Source organism: Ochotona curzoniae, unplaced genomic scaffold, assembly GCF_017591425.1.
Source record: "Ochotona curzoniae isolate NIBS_2020 unplaced genomic scaffold, NIBS_Ocur_1.0 scaffold_3223, whole genome shotgun sequence".
In the NCBI taxonomy this organism is placed as follows: Eukaryota; Metazoa; Chordata; class Mammalia; order Lagomorpha; family Ochotonidae; genus Ochotona; species Ochotona curzoniae.
Window position 1 is genome coordinate 4,475,920 of NW_024467108.1, and position 20,318 is coordinate 4,496,237.

Consider the following 20,318-nt stretch of genomic DNA (forward strand, 5'->3'; position numbering starts at 1 on the left):
AACCAGGAGATGAATTAAGACAGCACTGACTGCAGAACAGAAGTACTTGCAACTGTTTGTGGAGGGTCTGGCACCAATGTGGAACTGAACTACTAGACTGAATCTGGGTGGTACAGTGCATTAGGCCACTGCTTGCGACCCTGGGATCGCAGTTGGGCAACTCTTTGAGTCCTGGTTGCTCCACTTCCTATCCCACTCCCTGATATTGAGCCTGGGAAAGTAGTGAATGTCAGTCCAAGTACTTGGGTCCCTGCCACCAATGTGGGAAATCTGGATAAACTTCTAGGCTTCTGGCTTTGGCTTGACCCAGCCCTGGCCATTGCAGTCATTTGGGAAGTGATTCAGGGGGTGGAAGATCTGTCTGCTTGTCTGATGCTCTATCTTTCAAGTAAGTCAATAAATAAATAAAATACTAGGTAAGTTAGGAAGGAAAGTGGTCATGTTAAAAAGTTTCTAAGGTTCCACATATAGTACGGTAGGAGGATAGAGATATTAACTTTAAGATTTGAGTTGTTGATCATGATAAGTTTAAAGGTAACCACTAAAAAAAATACAATGTATGACTTGATTTACTGCAAACATATAAAACCATACTCCTCTCAAATTGAGAAAAAAGCATGAAACATAATAAGCATTTATAGAAATTGCTAGATTTATAATCAGACCTAAAGTTTCAGCAGATATGAAAGCTAATTGTAAAGTCTTTCATGATGGTCTGGTGACAGTTTTGACTTTACACTGATGCACAAGCCATACACATTCAGTAGAAACTATAGTTCACATTTTGAACTTTTCCCATATTGGACTTTGTGACCTGTCTTCTTGTGGTGTCGGGCATCACAGCAAGCTGATATCTCAAGGCTAGCCAACTGATGATCCTCAGCAGTGTGCTGCATGGCTAAGCTGTGCTGTCCCGTAGGTTAGGTGAGTGCTACATTTGCAGCTTATGGCATTTGCTGTTATATAACCACATCATGGATTGAAAAGCACCTGTGAAAACCGTATTATGTGACTTCAACAAAATGAAATTAAAAATTCATAATGGACAGAGTGGGCTATTGGCCTAGACATTAAGGTGCTGCTTGTGGATACCGTAGTTCATATCAAAATGCGTGAGTTTTGAGTCCTGGCCCTGCTTCTGATGGTGTATTTTCTGCTACATGTACTGTGTGTGCGGATGGGTGGGGGGTGCCTGCCACCCACAAGAGAAACCTGTTTTTTTTTTTTAAGGATTTATTTATTGATTGGAAAGTCAGATATACAGAGAGGAAGAGAGACAGAGAGGAAGATCTTCCATCCGATGATTCACTCCCCAAGTGACTGTAGCCGATCCGAAGCCAGGAGCCAGGACCTTCCTCCAGGTCTCCCACATGGGTACAGGGTCCCAAGGCTTTGGGCCATCCTCGACTGCTTTCCCAGGCTACATGCAGGGAGCTGGATGGGAAGTGGAGCTGCCGGGATTAGAACTGGCGCCCATATGAGATCCTAGTGCGTTCAAGGTGAGGACTTTAGCTGCTAGGCCACGCTGCCGGGCCCAAAATCTGGGTTTTGAGTTCCTGGCTCTGAACTTTGGTTTGGCCCAGAGCTGAGTGCTGGCTCTTGAGGGTGCTCAAGTTAGTGAACCAGTAGACAAGAGATTATTTCTTTCTCATTCTCTCCTCTCCCTCCCTCTTTCACTTTGTTTTTTCTCCTCGCTTCCCTCCCTCTCTCTATACTGCAAATCAATATATAAAAATTTAAAAACTGGAGACTTCCAATTTGTCCTGCATCCAGTCCATTTTTTATTTTTTTCTTAAAAAAAAAAGTTCAAGATAATATGTAGGCAAACCAAATGGCTTTTTCATTTAGATAAATAACAGTGGGGCCTGATGTAGCCAAGTAGCTAAAATCCTTGCCCTGCATTCACCTGAATCCCATGTGGGCACCAGTTCTAATCCTGGGAGCCCTGCTTCCCATCCTGCTCCCTGCTTGTGCCTGCAAAAGCAGTAGAGGACGGCCCAAAGCCTTGGTACCCTGCACCTCTGTGGGAGACCTGGAACAAGCTCCTGGCTTTGGATCGGCTCATTGCAGCCACTTGGGGAGTGAATCAGTGGATGGAAGATCCACCTCTCTGTCTCCTCCTTTCTGTGTATCTGACTTTCCAATAATAATAATAAATTAAAAAAAAATGTTTGTTTGAAAGGTCTAATGGCTGCAGCCCTGAAGTTGGGTCAACTGGCTCCAGGAGCTAGAAGCTTCATCTGTGTCTCTTACCTGGGTGCAGGGTCCAATTACTTGAAACATTTCCTGTTTTCCTAGTCATATTAGCAGGGAGCTGAATTGGAAGTACGGCACCCAGGATTCAATTTGGGATGCTGGCAATGCAGGTGTAACTTAACCTGCTGTGTGTTGCAGTGCTGGCTTGTATGAAAATGTTTCGAACTAGCTGGATAATATTAAACATTAAATTTTTGATGTGACAATGATTTTCTGGTTATATGTTTCATAGTAGGCTGTCATATGATAAAAGATAAATGAGACATACCCCAAGTTGGAATAGAGTATTGCAGTGAAATAACTGACCAAAGGTTAACTAACTATCTAACTGTATAATACACTCAAAATCACTGTGACAGACACTAAAAAATGATGAAGGATTTAAATAGGCATTTCACAGAAGAGGATACTAAAAGGCCAGGAAACATTTGGAATGATGTTTGTGGAAGCATTTAGCACAGTCTATGGCACTTAGGCTTAACAGTAAATGTTAAATGACCAGATTTGCTGCTATCTGACTTTACAAAGCTGTGTTAAGCTCTGGACTATGCAGTTTCTACCCCTTCCAACCCCCGATGAGTTATGTATTGAGACTGCTTGGCTTAAATTCTGCTCCCTCACTCACTTTGCCAAGTTTTTGAGCTTAGGTGAAATGTTTAGCTCCTCTGAACCCTAGCGTTCCTGTATAAAGTGGAGAGAGTAATGGTAACAACCTCAAAACGTTATTACAAAATTCAGATAAAATCAATGTAAGGTGATATTTTAACAGTATAATGAACTCAAAATAATAGAAAAAGAGCATCAGTTTTTTAAAAGGATAGATATTAACATAATGAATCATTTCCATTTTCTATGTGTATTTGGGCATAAGTGACAGGAAAAAATATATTTCTTTCAGAAGCTACTGAAGGGCCCGGCATGGTAGCATAGTGGCTAAAAGTCCTCACCTTGCATGCACTGGGATCCCATATGGGTGCCAGTTTGTGTCCCAGCAGCCTTGCTTCCTTTCCAGCTCCCTGCTTGTGGCTTGGGAAAGCAGTCAAGGACGGCCCAAAGCCTTGGGACCCTGCACCCGCCTAAGAGATGCCTGGAGCTCCTGGCTTCGGATTAGTGCAGCTCCAGCCCTTGCGGCCACTTGGGGAATGAATCATTAGACAAAAGATCTTCCTCTCTGTATATCTGACTTTTCAATAAAAAAAAATTAAAAACAATTATTGGCTAGTGTCCAACGCAATAATCTAGTGGCTAACTCCTCACCTCATATCCGCCAGGATCCCATATGGATGCTGGTTTGTTTCTTGGCTGCTCTACTTCCCATCCAGCTCCCTGCTTGTCACCTATGAAAGCAGTAGAGAATGGCCGAGAGCCTTGGAATCCTGCATCCATGTGGGAGACCCAGAAGTTCCTGCCTCCTGGCTTCGGATCAACTCAGCTCTGTCTATTTTGGGCACTTGGGGAGTGAACCAGTGAATGGAAAATGTTTCTCTGTGTCTCCTTCTCTCTGTAAATCTGCCTTTCCAATTAAAAAAAAGAAAGCTATTGGCTAGGTAGACTCTGGTATGTACTAGTTCCATGATACATCATTAGTAAAAATTAGCTATAATACATAGTAATCTTAAACTTAAAAACTTTATTTAAAAGGCAGATGTACAGAGAGGGGAGAGAGATATTTTTCCATCTAGTGATCTACTCCCTAGGAATGAACAGGAGCCTAGAACTTTTTTTGTGGGTCTCTCACATGGGTACAGGGACCCAAAGACTGGAGCCATCCTCTGCTTATTGCCACACGATAGCAGGAAGCTGGATCAGAAGTGGAGCAGCTGGGACACAAGTGGTGCTCATATGGGATGCTGACAGCATAGGTGGAGGATGAGCCTATTATGGTACCATGCTGGCCAAGAGAAAGAGAGAGGGGGGAGGGAGAGAGAAAGAGAGATAAATAAATAACTGGGTTTTATACAACATAGGAACATAAACCAAACTTTTGGTAATTAAGAGATTTGGTCTGATGTACTGAGACCTTGAGTAGAGTTTTGAGAAGATAATGTTGTAGTGCCTGGCATGTAGAAGTTCCCAAAGATTTGTTGGGTGCCTGGAAAAATGATTTTCCTCTAGGAATTCAGAATTTTCCTACTGTGTGCCAGTCACTGCTAGGTGCTAAGGATACAAAGATGAGTGAGACAGGCACCTCTGTGAAAGAAGGCTAAGAAGCTTGTTAGAACAGTAGATATACAAAATGTATTTATACGGAACAAGGCATAGATTTAGAGAAATTGGAATGGCTGTATAGAAACTGAACAGTAAATGGCACAATGAAGAAAGTAAAATACATTGTTTATCAACTTCTGAGGTAGCCGTTGCTACTGATTGCATGTTTTTGCCAGATTTTTTTTTTCAATGCATAAATATTATATGGCTTTTTTGATTATGAGGGTTAGTGAGAGAGATATGATTTTACTTCTGATCCCTGGAGTCAGATTTATGTTTAATTACCTAAGTGTTTTGAGTTTAGGGATGTGCTGGGCATGTTCTGTTGCTTCATGATACCACTGACCTATGTCCGGTAGTACTTGAGATGCAGTGGAACTGTTTTGGGTTCCTAGTTCACGTGATTCTCTTAAACACAAGTTATTCTGACCTAAGAAAATGATAAACATGTTTATGTAGGATATGACAGATGAGATTGAATCAGCATTTATGGGACTGACTTTGTGCCATATCCTGTGTGCTAGGTTTTATAATTCATTTAATAAACATTTGTAGAGTTCTTACTAGGTATGAGGTATTGAGCTAGAAGATTAGAAAGGGTGGATTTGTAGAGAGCCAGAGAAGTGCAGAAAAAATGTTCTTTTGTCCTTTATAACTGCTTTAACTGCGTAAGTCTATTTTAAAAGATTAGAATATAAGTGCAAGAGTACTGGAGAGTTGAAAGGCAAAGAATCTCGTGTGCTGATTATTCTTGCTTGTTTTCCAGAGGAAGTGGGTAGTGTTGCTGTGGAGATGGTTTTATAGTACAGCCAAACCAGTGTATCCCAGGCTGATAACTTTCATGTATGGGAATTATTCTGATTTTTAAAGATTCTGCTTGTAAATCAGATTATATTTATCCATTGAACTCTTCTGTGCTTATACCCTAAGTAGAGAGATGAGACAAAGAAAAAAAACCCTTTGAGAGTGGGTTGGAGTGTAAAAGCAGAAAGGGTGACTGTGTAGACAACTCTTGGGAGATATTGGCTGTGACAGGGGTAGAATGCCTTTGTTTTTCAGACAAAGGATATCAGGTCATGTTTGTGTTAAGTTGTGTAGACTGTCTCAGTGGAAGGAAGATGCTGATAGTGCTGGAGTGGAGTGGAGAAAACTGATGTAGTTAAGTCCGCAAAGAAGGAAGGGAAGCTGAGCTTCTGGAACGTAAGTGCAGGGAACTGGTTCTTCGCCCATGTTGATGGCTTTGTATCCATTATTCTTTATTTTTGGATTTGCGTCTTGCTTCCCTTGCCCAATATTCTAGCCCTGTCACAGAGACTTAGGGATTATAGTTTGCTTTTTGCAACCTTTTTTGGCATTTGTCACCTAAGAATCTTCTGCCCTCTCACTCACCTGTGGCATTTAAACTCATCCTTTAAGACTCAGGTGAGATACAGTGCTCAGAAAGTTTTTCTCACTCAAATGGAGTTGATTACTTCTTCCTTTGTGCATATCTCTCACTGCACTTCCTTGTTTGTGTGTCCTTGGCACTACACAGCTCTTCGAGGTCTGGGCGTCTGTCGTTTTGAACTGAGCTGTGGAAGATGTCTAAGACTTTGGGCAGGAGATATCCAAAGAAGCTCCTGGCTCCCATATTTGGACCAGTCCAACTCTGGCCATTGTGGACATTTGAAGAGTGAACTAACAGATGGAAGATTCTGTGTGTGTGTGTCCATCTTTCCCTCTCTTGTAACTCTGATTTTCAAGTAAAATGAATAAATCTACAAAAGAAGAAATGGTTGTAAGGATGGTAGATATGGGTAGGTATGTAACCAGTGGATGGTAGATTTGCATGCAAGTGTGGCTTCTAATCCTATACTCTTTAATTTTGATATCACTCTACCTTATGGACTATTAAAAATGATTCTATCAGAGTAGATATTAAGTCCATGGATTAAAAAATTTCTTTTTATTTGTTTGAAAGGCAGAGCTGCAGAGAGAGGAGATCTTCCATCCTCTGACTCACTCCCCAGATGGCTGCAATGACCAGGGCTGTGTCAGGTTGTAGCCAGGAGCCAGATGCTTCATCTAGTCTTCCATGTGGTTATAGGGGCCCAATTAGTTGGACCATCCTCTGCTGCTTTCCCACATGTATTAGCAGGGAGGGAGCTGGATTGGAAGTGGAGCAGCAGCTGGGACACAAACTGTTCCTCATATGGGATTCTATACTTGAATTAGGTGGTGGCCTGACTGCACTACACCACAGTGCTGGCTTCAAGTCTAAAGGCTTTGTACCATAGTGGTGGTGAATGTAGTGGTGGGGATAACCATGTGGCCTTGGTCAGCCTAAAATAAAAAGACCTTCATCTCAGTGGCCTTTCTATACCTATATTTACTCCTATGATCTCTCTCTCTTTTTTTTTTTTTTAATTGGAAAGGTGGATATACAGAGAGGAAGATCCTCTGTCTGATGATTACTCCCCAAGTGAGTGCAACGGCCGATGCTATGCTGATCCGAAGCCAGGAGTCTCTTCCGGGTCTCCCACGCGGGTGCAGGGTCCCAAAGCTTTGGGCCGTCCTCGACTGCTTTCCCGGGCTACAGGCAGGGAGCTGGAAGGGAAGCGGGGCTGCCGGGATAGAACCGGCACCCACATGGGATCCCGGGCGTGCAAGGCGAGGACCTTGACCACTTGCGCCACCACGCCGGGCCCTGTGACCTCTTTTTATCAAGTGTTTCTTGTTGGCTTTTACTGTGCTGATCTAGTGCAGGTGTCCAAGTGGCAAAGCCTTGTTTGTTGTGCCATTTGTGGATTCATCAAGGAAGTTTACTGTACTGTGTCTAATCTATGTTTGCAAATCCTGTTGTTCTTGACTGTTTACCTTGTTTTCCTCCAATCCAGGAGTTGGTAGACTACAGCCTGCAGGCCAGGCCTAGCTTCATCCCATCTTCTCAAAGTATTGTTTCTTTGCAACATTTTATGATTCACTTGGCAATTGCTCATTTTGTGACATTGCATCTGTCATCATCTCCATAGTTATATAAATTTGTTTTTATAACTTTTTACAAATTTATCCCAGGTAATACACGACATCATAACTGCTTTGTGGGACAAGGTCCCATTCTCAGTGTTTTCTTTTCCCACAGTACTTCTCTTCTGCCATGTGTTTTCCATCATTTTTCTTTTTTAAAAATTGATTTACCCACTTAAAAAGTCAGAATAAGAAAGAGGGAAAGACAGAGAGATCTTACATCTGCTGGCATTCTCTTTGTGGCTATAGCAGCTGGGATGGGGCAGGGTCAAAGACCGGAGCCAGGAGCATCTTTCAGATCTCGCACATGAGTAGTAGGGACCCTAGCGCTCGGTCATCCTCTGCTACTTTCCTTAGGTCATTAGCAGGGAGCTGGATCAAAAGTGGGGCAACTGAGACACAAACTGGTATCCACATGGGATGCTGGCATCTCAGGTGGCAGCTTCATCCAGTGTGCCACCGTGCTGGGCCCTCCATCATCTTTTTTCCCCCCCTTTGTTTTTCTGTCTTTTCCCTTTGTGAGTTCTACAACTGTATCACTGTTTATTTCTCCACCATGTTACTGCCATTTCTGTCTTTAAGTGTGTTTTCATGATTGAGAGTATAAGGCATATTCAAATTATCGATTTGCATTTTTCTTTCTTTCCTTTTTTAAAAAGATTTATTTTTATTGGAAAGGTGGATATACAGAGGAGGAGAGACAGAGAGGAAGATCTTCTGCCTGATGATTCACTCCCCAAGTGACCGCAACGGCTGGAGCTGAGTCGATCCAAAGCCAGAAGCCAGGAGCTCCTCCAGGTCTCCCATGCGGGTGCAGGATCCCAAGGCCTTGGGCCATCCTTGACTGCTTTTCCAGGCCGCAGGCAGGGAGCTGGATGGGAAGCAGGGCTGCTGGGATTAGAACCTGCTACCATATGAGATCCTGGGGCGTGTGCAAGGCAAGAACCTTAAGCACTACACTATCGTGCCGCGCCTGACTTACATTTTTCACTTGACCTAAAGGGTTTCCCATTTCGTTAAAGCAGTATCTTATATTATTAAAGGAATCTGTAATTTTAATGGCTAAGTGATGGCATATTGCACGGACCACTGATGAGTAGCTTACCTGTTTCCTCAGTATTGGATATATTGATTATTGCTGATTTTTACTTTGTAATTATGATTAGTGTTGAAAAGAAAGTATTTTAAAGTAAACTTTAAAAAAATTAGATTTTTTTAGATAGTGTTGTGAATTTGTAAGTATTATTTTAGTCAAAAGTTAAAAATTGGTTATAAGTTTTTACTTATGCTGACCATGACATTTTGGTTTGATTATTTCTTTGTCAAAAGCTAGTTTAAAAGCAGTGAAATTTGATGTCAGAATAGTTCTCAGTGTTAATTATGGTTAATTATGATGCCTAGGTAAACAGCCTTGCAGTTTTTTTTTTTTTTTAAAGATTTATTTTTATTATTTTTTTATTGGAAAGGCGGATATACAGAGAGGAGAGACAGAGAGGAAGATCTTCCGTCCGATGATTCACTCCCCAAGTGAGCGCAACGGGCCGATACTATGCCGATCCGAAGCCAGGAGCCTCTTCCGGGTCTCCCACGCGGGTGCAGGGTCCCAAAGCTTTGGGCCGTCCTCGACTGCTTTCCCAGGCCACGGGCAGGGAGCTGGAAGGGAAGCGGGGCTGCCGGGATTAGAACCGGCGCCCATATGGGATCCCGGGCGTGCAAGGCGAGGACTTAACCACTTGCGCCACCGCGCCGGGCCCCAGCCTTGCAGTTTGATACTACATCTTAATAGTGTTTCACATTTTGTGTGCTGCCTCCCTTAACCAAGTTAACACTGTGTGGTCTAATGTGAATTGTTACGTGTCTTGAGCAAGTGCATGACTGAACTAATTTTGTGAGAATACGAACTTGTACTCCTGCAGAGTCTAAAAGAGAAGCAAGGAGGAATCACTTGCAAAATGGAACTCACTTTAACATGGTTCTAGAATACACATGTGAGGGTCTGACATCTTGGTTCGGCTTTTTTTCCAGCTTGCAAGCGTTGGCATCCCATATGGGTGCTGGTTCAAGTCCTAGTTGTTCTACTTTCCATCCAGCTCCCTGCTTGTGACCTGGGAAAGCAGTGCAGGTTGGTCCAAGTCCTTGGGACCCTGCATGGGAAACCTGGAAGAAGCTTCTGTCTTGGATTGACTCAGCTCTGGTTGATACAGTCACTTGGGGAGTGAACCAGTGGATGGGGGATCTTTCTCTCTGTCCCTCCTTGCTTTTGACTTGATGTTCACAGCTCTGTTTCTTTTAAAAAGAGAGAGAGAGGGGCCCAGCGCGGTGGCGCAAGTGGTTAAGGTCCTCGCTTTGCACGCCCGGGATCCCATGTGGGTGCCGGTTCTATCCCAGCAGCCCCGCTTCCCTTCCAGCTCCCTGCCTGTGGCCCGGGAAAGCAATCGAGAACGGCCCAAGGCTTTGGGACCCTGCACCCGCGTGGGAGACCCGGAAGAGGCTCCTGGCTTCGGATCAGCATAGTATCGGCCATTGTGCTCACTTGGGGAGTGAATCATCGGATGGAAGATCTTCCTCTCTGTCTCTCCTCTCTGTATACCCGCCTTTCCAAAAAAAAAAATAAATAAATAAAATAAAAATAAATCTTTAAAAAAAAGAGAGAGAGAAAAGAACTTATGTGTGGTTCTTTTCATATTTCCACCTAAATGATGTGTCTGGTCCATCTGAGAGTAGTTATTCAGAAGTTTGGTGGGCAGACCAAGCAGGTGAGCTTGAGACCCCAGAACTGGCAGCCTCTGGTTTCCTCTGCATGTGTGTCTGCACTCCGGCTGTGTGCAGATGTGGATCCCTGAGCTTTGCGTCCTTGCCTTTTGCTGTTGTGTACTTCCAACTCTTGCTGTGCTCTGTATGTATATAACTGCTTGATGTTCTGGAGTTGTGTTCACATATTTTTTTCTCCTTTCCTTTTAATATTGTAACTTTTGTTAGCACTTGGAATGTACATATTCAACTTTTTACTAAATCTCTCTTGATCTTCTCAAAGAAATATTCTCTCCTTTTGTCTTTTTTCTTTACTATCATTCCCTCTTTTACCTGCTAATATTTAGATCATCAAGTGACCCTCTAGTAAGAACTCCCTCTTAGCAAAGTGGTTTGGTTGCTTTGCTATCGCTAAGAAACAGTGCTACTCGTATCACCCTACCATCCTTCTGTAAATCACATTATTTCTTTATTGCCTGTAGCTGCCTACTTCAGCTTCCTACTCCTGTTACCTTAGGCAGCTTAATTCCTATGCCTAATCTTCTTTTTCATTGATTATTCCTTTACAGTCCTCATTCAAGCATATCTACTCCTAGTTTTTGGTAACAAGTTTCAGTAGATCCATTTAAATAATTGGGTCTACCTTCCAACCTTAGTCCCGTGCTATATTCAGCTGCCCATAAGACGTTGTCATTTGTATGTCCTTTCTCATTAAAGTTCACTACAAGGGCTGGTATAATAACAAAGCAGGTAGCATATGACACAGGCATGCCATATGGGTGCCAATTTGAGTCCCACCTGTCCCACTTGCAATCTAGCTCCCTGCTAATGCACCTGGGAAAGCAGAAGATGGCTGAGATATTTGGGCCCCTGCATCCATGTGGTAAAGCTAGATGAAACTCACTCCTATTTCCTGGTTTCAACCTGACCCAGTCCTTACTGGCCATCTGGGGAGTAAACCAGTTGATGGAAGATTCTTTCCACCTCCTGCCTCTCATTCTATATCTATGTGTGTCTCCCTCTATCTTTTTAACTGTGTCTTTCGAATAAACTAAATCATCTTAAAAGATGAAAATAAACATCCAATATGGATAAAACCCAAGTGGGAATATTGTATTCATTTAAGCTGGCATTCAGCTCTGTTTTCCATGGCCAGTTGTACCTGTTCCTTCCTCCATTCTTCTTTCCTCTCTCCCTCTCTCCTTCTTTACTTTTTATTTGTATTATTACATTAGACAACTAATTACTTGCCCTGCCCTCTGCTCCAGGTCTTCCTTGTCTTTATTCCTAAGCTAATGTTAGAGAAGAGCTTCTTGCCATTTCTTTTGCATTCCAGTTCAGGCAAAGGAATATGAAAGTAAAGTGGTCTGAGCATACAGACCCTTCCACCTCATGTGTCCCGTGTCACTCCTACACCTTGTCCCACTCTGGCTGGCACAATATGCTGATTTGTGCCTCTGCTCTCCATACCTCCATTTGCCAGGAATGGTTTTCTGTCCTTTGTTTGTACTTATTTTCATGATGTCTAACGTCATTTGCCTCTTCTTGGCAGCCTAATCTTCACCAGTCATTTTCTCTGCCCTCAGATTTGTTTTCATGTGCACATTTACCTCCCGATGTGCTGCTTCTCGTGTTTTAAAAGATGGTTGTGTGTGATTTTCAGTTTGTAGTTTCATCACGAAATTTTTTAACACTGCTTATGAAGAATGTGGACTTTGCTTCTGGCTGTGAGGGAGCAGATTGTAGCCGAAATAGTCTTGCTGAAAATAACTAGAAAAGCCAGATTAAACACACACACACACACACACTCTCTCTCTCTCTCTCTCTCTCTCTCTCTCTCTCTCTCTCTCTCTCTCTCTCTGTCTCTGTCTCTCTCTGATTAGATGAAGCCATTAGAAGTTGCCAAGGCATCCAGGATTTCCAACATTTGTGAATTCTTGGCAGAGAGTGCATCTTCTAAGAGGCAGACTAGTCAGCAGAGCTTTCTTGATGGATTTGGGAATATGACAATTTTAGTCCAGGGCTGCCAAGGCAACCAAATCCTAAGTGGCCACGTACATAAAGAGGAGGTTTGTGATGGCTTCTCTCCCAAACCCCTGTCCAGACCCACCTGAAGCTAATTTCTGTACAGGGTGGAAGGCTGGGGAGGCTACTGAAAGTAAGACCTTGCTGATTCAGTGTTGAGGAAAAAGTTGAGCATCTTCCAAGGAAGAAGGAGTTGGTCCTTTGGTGGGCTGCTGTCTTAGGAAGAACTGAACTTGATTGCTTACAAGGAGTGCCACCAGCCCTGCATCAATGCATGCCCACTGGGGATTCACCACATGTTGGCAGGCGCTTGAAATGAAGGCAGCTGCCTCAGGTTCTCCTGGGCCTCCACAGTGTTTATACACAATAATCATACGCCACAAACCACCAAGTGAGCAAAGAAGCCAGACCAGTTGTCTAAAAATAGACAAGAACAGACCCAGGCTCCCTCTGAAGGGTGCTTAGATGATTTACCATCTTTGCTCTTGTGAGTGATCTGTAATGAACATTCTTACATATGTATCTTCATACACACATATGATATCTCAGTAGCATAAAGGATTATCTTTGCCAGGTCTTTATGATTTTCATTTTTGGCCAATTTGATAAGTATTCTGTTTCTAAGGTCTTCTGCTCATGTCTTTTTCTGTGGTATGTGGGGTTATCAGGTACGTGTGTGAGATGTGATCTCATTGCAGCAAGGAGTTGTGTATATTATGAAAAAATTCATGGCTTTCAGATTTTTTTTTGCACCAAAATAAGCTCGTATTGAATCTCATTTTCCACACTTTTTGAAGACTTTGTATATATACATATGAAAATATAAACATACAGTTGCATACATAAATAATACTAAATGCACAGACTATACACATGTGTGTGTTTGTATATGTTTGTATAAAATACCAAGCGGATCAGAATATAGACCACATTGTCTAGCATTATTTATACATACATACCTATGAACATAGAAGATGCAACCAAGTAGCTGCCCCAGATAGCCTGTTTTCCTTTATAGCACTGTGACCTCTGCAAGTTAAGCTCTCTGTACCTCAGCTTTCTCATGTGTAAGATAAGGATGATAATGGCACCTTCTCCTAGAGTCAGAGTGAATATTAAATGGGTTAGTGACCTTAAGTGCCTAGAAATAGGCCTGGTATATCTTAGTGATGCTGATGGTGTGATAGTGCTGGAAGTTATTCTTTATGATAGTGTATGGAAAATATGCAGAAGGCTATTTTCTGATTTTGCTTTGTGATGCTCTGCAAAAAATTTAAACTGGATTCTTTAACATGAGTTGTTTATTTCATGACAGGAGATGGCTGTGGATACTTAGTGGGAAAGATGAGGATAATTAGGAGGAACCATTGAGGCAGAAATAGCATGATTTGGAACAGAAGCCATAGCTATTGGTAGAATGTAGAGTAGGCAGGAATGAAATAATACTGAAGTTGTAAAGGTACCTAGAGAGCAGAACATATAGAGAAAATCAGGAGCTCCTTCTAGGTCTACTACATGGGTACAGGGGCCCCAGCACTTGGGCCATCCCTTCCCAGGCACATTACATATGAACTGAATCAGAAGTGGAGTATCCAGGACTCCAAAATGCACCCATATGCGATGCCAGCTCCAGTAGCTTTACTTACTATACCATAATGCTGGCCCTGTGGTTATATTATTATCTAGTTACAAATGAAGCAGTTCAAATGTAAAGCAACTTTTTTTTAAAAATTTTTTCTAAAAAAATAGCTTAGTGAATGGGGATATTTGAATTGGAGTTTAGGTTTTGGGACTCAACAAGTCTGGAGTTCTGTGCACTCATAAGAAATTGAACTGACGGGGCAAAAAGTTAGTGTTAAGTAAGTACCCTTTGAGTGTGGTGAGTGATGTTCTTGTCTGCATTTTGCCTTAAGTGTGATTGCTTTGGCAGTGCCATTTCATTCCTGATGTCCAGTTAGCACAAAACACCTGTGATTTGTCTCATTTGCTTTTATTAATAAGCAGTTGCCCACCCTAGAGAAGAGCTCTTCCTTGAGAAAGGCCAATCAGGAAGTGTAGCTGTTCATAGGTTTCCCATCAGATTGAACAACACGGTGCTCAGCTTAGACCACTGGGCACTTGTATGTTGTTCTTCAGACATTGTAGGAGTTTCTTGTCAGGGGTTAGGTGTTCAGAAAGCACTTTAGCCTTTGGGCTTGTCCTGAGTACAGGTAGGCTCTGCACCTCAGGGAGTCCTGAAGTAGTGCAGCATTCTTTTCTGCAAGGTGGAGGAAGGGTGGGTTATTGTTTCCATGTCCCTTCGAAACTTGAAACTGCCGTGAGAACTGGTGGAGAGAATGGCAAGTCTGTGACCAAGTCCGCTGGGCCAGGAAGGGCGGTGGTGCCTTTCCTCATGCTCAGTTGACAGCTGGTTGCTCTTCCTCAGTGGTGGTATGACGGGCATCCCAACCACAGCTTCCTTTTCTGTGGTGGAGGAAGCTGATCTAAGCCCCTAGGAAGGCAGAGGAAGTAGAATTAGCAAGTTTAGCTCCTCCCCAGACAAGAACTGTTAGAGTTATAAATGAGATTTTTTTTTTTTTTGTAAACCAGGGGACCAGTAAGGTTCATAATAATTACCTAAGTATGCATAATAATAATAAGGTAGACTCTACAAGGTACTTCAAAAAGTTCATGGAAAATGGTCTTCAATGATGGTGCAAATTTTCCATGAACTTTTAAAGTACCTTTGTTTGCAAGTCAGAGACAATGTGTGTATGCCACTTGGTGTGTTTTGCTCTCTCATTGTTAGTTTTTATTTATTATAGGGCTTCTTCAATGATTACTGATACTACTGCTTATAACTGTGATCTTCCGCATGCCTGCGAGGTAGGTTTGCTAGTACTTTGATCCCCATTTGATGGATGAGGAGAGCAGGGCAAAGAGGAGCTCGGAGATATCTCAGTGCTCTTGCTGACTGACAGATGAGGCATCAAAGCTGTCAGGCTCTTGTATTTCTTGGCCTTTGTTGAGGGCATTGCTGAAATAGGAGCCAGAATTGTTTAAGTTAATGTTGCGTTGGACCTATCCAGTGTTTCTCATGCTTGGCTGTTTTAGACCACATGAAGTACATTAAGCTATTTATGTAAGTTTTAAAAAAATATTTATTTATTTTTATTGCAAAGTCATATATATATAGAGAGAGAGGAGGAGAGACAGAGAGGAAGATATTCCATCCGATGATTCACTCCCCAAGCAGCCACAATGGCTAGTGTTGCACTGATCTGAAGCCAGGAGCCAGGAGCTCTTCCAGGTCTTCCACAAGGGTGTAGGGTCCCAAGGCTTTGGGCTGTCCTTGACTGCTTTCCCGGGCCACAAGCAGGGAGCTGGCTGGGAAGCGGGGCAGCTGGGATTAGAGCCGGCACCCGTATTGGATTCTGGCGCATTCAAGGTGAGGACTTTAACCGCTACACTACTGCTCCAGGCCCAAACTATTTAGATAGCTTTCAAACTTTTAAACTTGATGCTGTTTTAATTTAGAATAGTCCTCATGGGGCAAAAAGCATTTTATATTTTTAAAGCATTAAGCATCATTAATATTTTTTTAAAAAAGATTTATTTATTTGAATGACCAAGTTATAGGTAGAGAGATCCTCCGTCTGCCAATTCACTCCCCAAAAGACTATAGAGTTTGGAACAGTCCAGGAGCTTCTTCTGGGTCTCCTACCTGAGTGCGGGGGCCTAAGGACTTGAGCCATCCTCTGCTGCTTTCTCTGGCACATTAGAAGAGAGCTGGATCAGAATTGGAAAATCAAGAACTCCAACGTACACCTCAAAGGGATGCCAGTGCCACAGCAGCGGCTTGGCCCACTTAGCCACAGTGCCAGCCCATTATTCTTAACCCAGGATTTACGTGATTTGCATCAGCACTAACTTTGATGAGTATAAATTGGCTCACCTTTCTATTCCATCCACTCCATTCCTGTTGTTCTCAAGTCAGGGGCACAGAAATTATCTGGGAATGTTGAGTTTCTCCTTGTCCTTATGAATTAAACTTTGAACTTTCTTCATAGATACCTCAAATTGAGTTTGACATCCCATGAAGCATCTGTCAAAGCAAACCACAATTCAAGAATATTGTCCCAACACAAGACAATTTTATATTTCATAAACTCTACAGTATGCCATTCTACTGGCTGAGATAGTTCCACAAAGTATTTTTCACTTTTGTTATACTTATTTGATCCTCCTGATAGCGTATCATGATAGGTTATTCTATTTTCATAGAAAAGGAAGTTGAAATGGAATAATCCAAGGTTCTGATGCTTCTAAATTGGGGATGAGGCTTTTAATTTTACATTATTTACACTACATAAAAAATGAGGATGTTAAGATCTTGAGACATTTTGTATTAAATATTACCAAGAACCATTTTAGGGAAGACAAATTCTCCAACAGAAAGTAAAAGTCATTTGTGCCAGGCTGTCACTAAAATACTGTGGTCTCATGTGTTGTATGGTGATTCTATTTATAAGTCCGAATGAGATTATGCTCCTTATGTTGCTCCCTAGATAAAAATACATAGTTTAAAAAGTAGATGTGACAAAAAGCAGTTTGTACCAGGAGTTACAGGATTTGTTATGCTTTAGCTCAAGGAAGGTCTTTCCAGATACAATGGAAAATGTAAAAGCCAGAGAAGTTTGATTAACTGCATAAAAATGTATACGCAATGTCAACACAAAGGGTAAACTGGAAAAAGTGTTGCTTTTAATGTAACAAAGTGCTAATTTTCTTTATACAGAGAAAGTTAGGTCAAGAAGAAAAAGTAAGCTCAATTGGAGAAATAAGGAAAATGCATATACCCTTCACATCCAAGGAATGCAGACTACTCTAAACCACATAAAAAATACTCACCTGCACTTACACAGTAAGAATATTAGGTATAAAATTTCACCTGCTAGACTGGCAAAGCCAATGAATGTCAACATTGGTGGTTGCAAAGATGTGAGGAAATGACTTGCATTCATTGGTGGTGGGATTAGAAATGGATACAGGCGATCTGTCAAAAGGCATCCTCTGCCCCACCCCCTGTTTTAATGTAGCGATTGTGATTCCAGTGACTTATTCTGTGGTGCTCTTACATGCCAAGTGATAGGTCTGCAGGATCACCCACCGCAACATTATTAGAAAAAGTCTCAGCCTAAGGCATTTTTATTATTCTTTATATTTTGTCTTCTCACTGTTTTTTTCTTAATTTTACTGGACATTTGTTGTTTTTCTTTCTTTTTTTCATTTCCAACTTCATTTCCAACATTAATTTAAACATTAAATTAACTTGGCCTGTTAGTTGCGATCGACAGAAATCTACTTCGGCAAAATTAAGCAAACAGGGAATTTGTTGGGAAAGATTTTGGGGCAACATAGAACTGCTTTCAGGTGGTCAGAAACAAAGGCTATGGAAGTGGCAGTCAGGCCCAAAGAGCAGCATGTGTGCCGTATAAATTCATGGAAATATTTTTCTGAAATGTGTTTGGATTTGGAGTATTAAGAACATATTTAATTATTCTTATTTGTTTTATGGAATGTGAAGGCAGCTTCTGTATGTCCATGTTCCATATCCAAGGGTTCAACTGACTACAGATAAAAAAACTATTGGGAAAAAATAATTGTGTCCTGCTGAGCGTGTACAGTCCTTTTTTTCCTTATCATTTTTCTAAACAATCAGTGTAACAGCTGTTTCCCCAACATTTATGTTGTCTGAGGTGCTGTAAGTATTCAGAGGTGATGAGAAGTATGATATATACAATGGTGTGCATGGGTTACATGCAAACAGCAAGTGGTTTTATATAAGGAACTGGAGCCTTGTGGATTTCCTTATCCTTGGAAATCCTGCGTCCGATCTCTTGTGTACAGAGGAGAGATGTATAATCCATTTCTCAGATACATGCATTCATATAAGTAGATACAGTCACATTTGTCAACTCTGTTGTCCAGCTATCATTTGGATTAATTGCTCCTTATAATCCTAATAGTTTTTACTGTGTTGTAGATTCCTACAGGTCTATGATTGTTATATCTTCCTGATGGATACCTATGAAAGAAAGTTAGAAAGTCTATTCACAAGGGACCAAGACAGTAGAGCTTTGTGGTGAGGGAGAGAGATGGAGCTCAACCCTATTGGTTGCATTTTTAACCATTATGCAATTTCCCTCTTGAATTATTAACGTTTTGCTTCTGGCTTTGCCATGTGTTAGCTCTGTGGCCCTGGACAAGTCATCTGACACCTCTGTTTCCTTCCTGTAAAAAAGGGTTACAATACCTTCCATGGCTTCTGTGACAATTCATCGAGAAAATGTGCATGAAGCATGTCTCTTGTGTGTAATGGAGTCTTAGTAAATGCATTTAAAATTGGGTTTTGTTGTTGTTGTTGTTTTTCCCTCTCTCCTTTTCTTTTCAAGCATCTTACTGCAAGGACTGCTTACCTGGAGTTGAAACTGTGCCTTGAGTGATATGGCTAAGATAGTCATCCACATTTTTTTTTCTTTTTATGAAGCTGGGTGAAGGTGATGGTTAAGATGCCTAACAGCTCTCTGGTGCTTGGTTAAGCTTTTCATTTCTGGCTTGTGTGTCTGCATTAGGTGTGCTGTTTCTGTGTAAGTGTCTTCCACAGTCCTCAGGGCCCTAAACAAGAGTCCTCTCAAAATGGTTAAGGCTCCTGAAAAAGGACAAATGGCAACATTTTTCTATCAACTTCAGTGACGTGTGGTTACTAGTGAGTTTTAAGGTTAATACTCTATTTAAATGACTGACATTGCATTAGAAGGTATAAACATTTAAAGAGGCAGGAGGGTATACTTCTTTTTGATGGCATTGAAGACATTTATTCCTGTTTTAAAAGGGTATTTATTTGAAAGGCAGAGCAGAGAGGGACATACAGAGCTGGAAGCGGGACAGACTGAAGCCTGGAGTTGGGAACTCAATCCAGTTCTCCCACATGGGTGTCTGGAACCCAAGTCCTTGATCATACCTGTTCCCTCTCAGGGCGCTCATTAGTGGGAAGGACATGAACACCAGCTCTTTGACAGGGGAGGGCAGCATCCCAAGTGACATTGTAACCCCAGAGTCAGTGTCACTTTCATATTTATCATCTATATATGTGACCAACATGTGTTGTGTACCTCCTATAGGTCTGATGCCTCACATTTTAAAAAATATGTAAGGAAAGGAAGAGAAATAGAATTCCAGCTGAGAAAACAGCATAAAAGGTTTAAAGTAACTTATGCTATAACTAAATGGTCAAGAGCTGATAGCTATATTCAAAGAACCTTGAAGGACATGTCAAGGGTTTGATTTTATCTGGTAGGCTAATTAGAACCCCCGAAGGGAGTTGAATGTGTGATATGGTGGTCAAGTTCTGCTTGGGACACCTGCATGCCATGTTGGGGAAGCTAGTGCAAGATCTCGACATTCTCTGGTTTAGCTTCCTGCTAATAGGTACCCTGGGAGGCTGCACATGATGGCCCTTGGTATTTGGGTCCCTGTCATGCACCGTGGGGGACATGAATAAAGTTCTAGTCTCCTGGCTTGTGCCTGGCTCAATCCTGGGTTTAGAAGTGTTTGGGGGAATGAACCAGTGGATGATGGATCTCTGTCTTTCTGTCTTTCAGATAAAACAGGGGTGGGGAAGAAACATTAAAACTCATGATCGTTTTGAGAATATATTAGGTTATATACAGAAAAATATGTACAGAATTATATACAGGTTACATACAGAGAGATACTTTGACAATAATAATAAAAAAATAGGGGCCAGTGCTGTGGTGCAGTAGGCTAATCCTTTACTGGTGGTGTCGGCATCCCATGTAGGCACTGGTTTGTGCCCCAGCAGCTCCATTTCCAATCCAGTTTTCTGCTTATGGCCTGAGAAAGCAGCAGAGGATGGCTCAGGTACTTACATCCTTACACTCATGGGGAAGACTTGGAAGAAGCTCCTGGCTTAAGGTCAGCCCCCCTCTGACTATTGTGGCCAGAGGAGGGGAGATCTCTCTGTGACACTGCTTTTCAAATAAATATAAAAATTTAAAGTAAAGTATAAT

The 20,318-nt window shown here is 41.9% G+C and overlaps 1 protein-coding gene across 1 annotated transcript in view; it reads left to right on the top strand.

The window, feature by feature from the left end:
• RNF169 (ring finger protein 169) overlaps positions 1-20,318 on the top strand; it is a 56,119-nt gene that overhangs the window by 10,590 nt on the left and 25,211 nt on the right. The window lies entirely within an intron of this gene.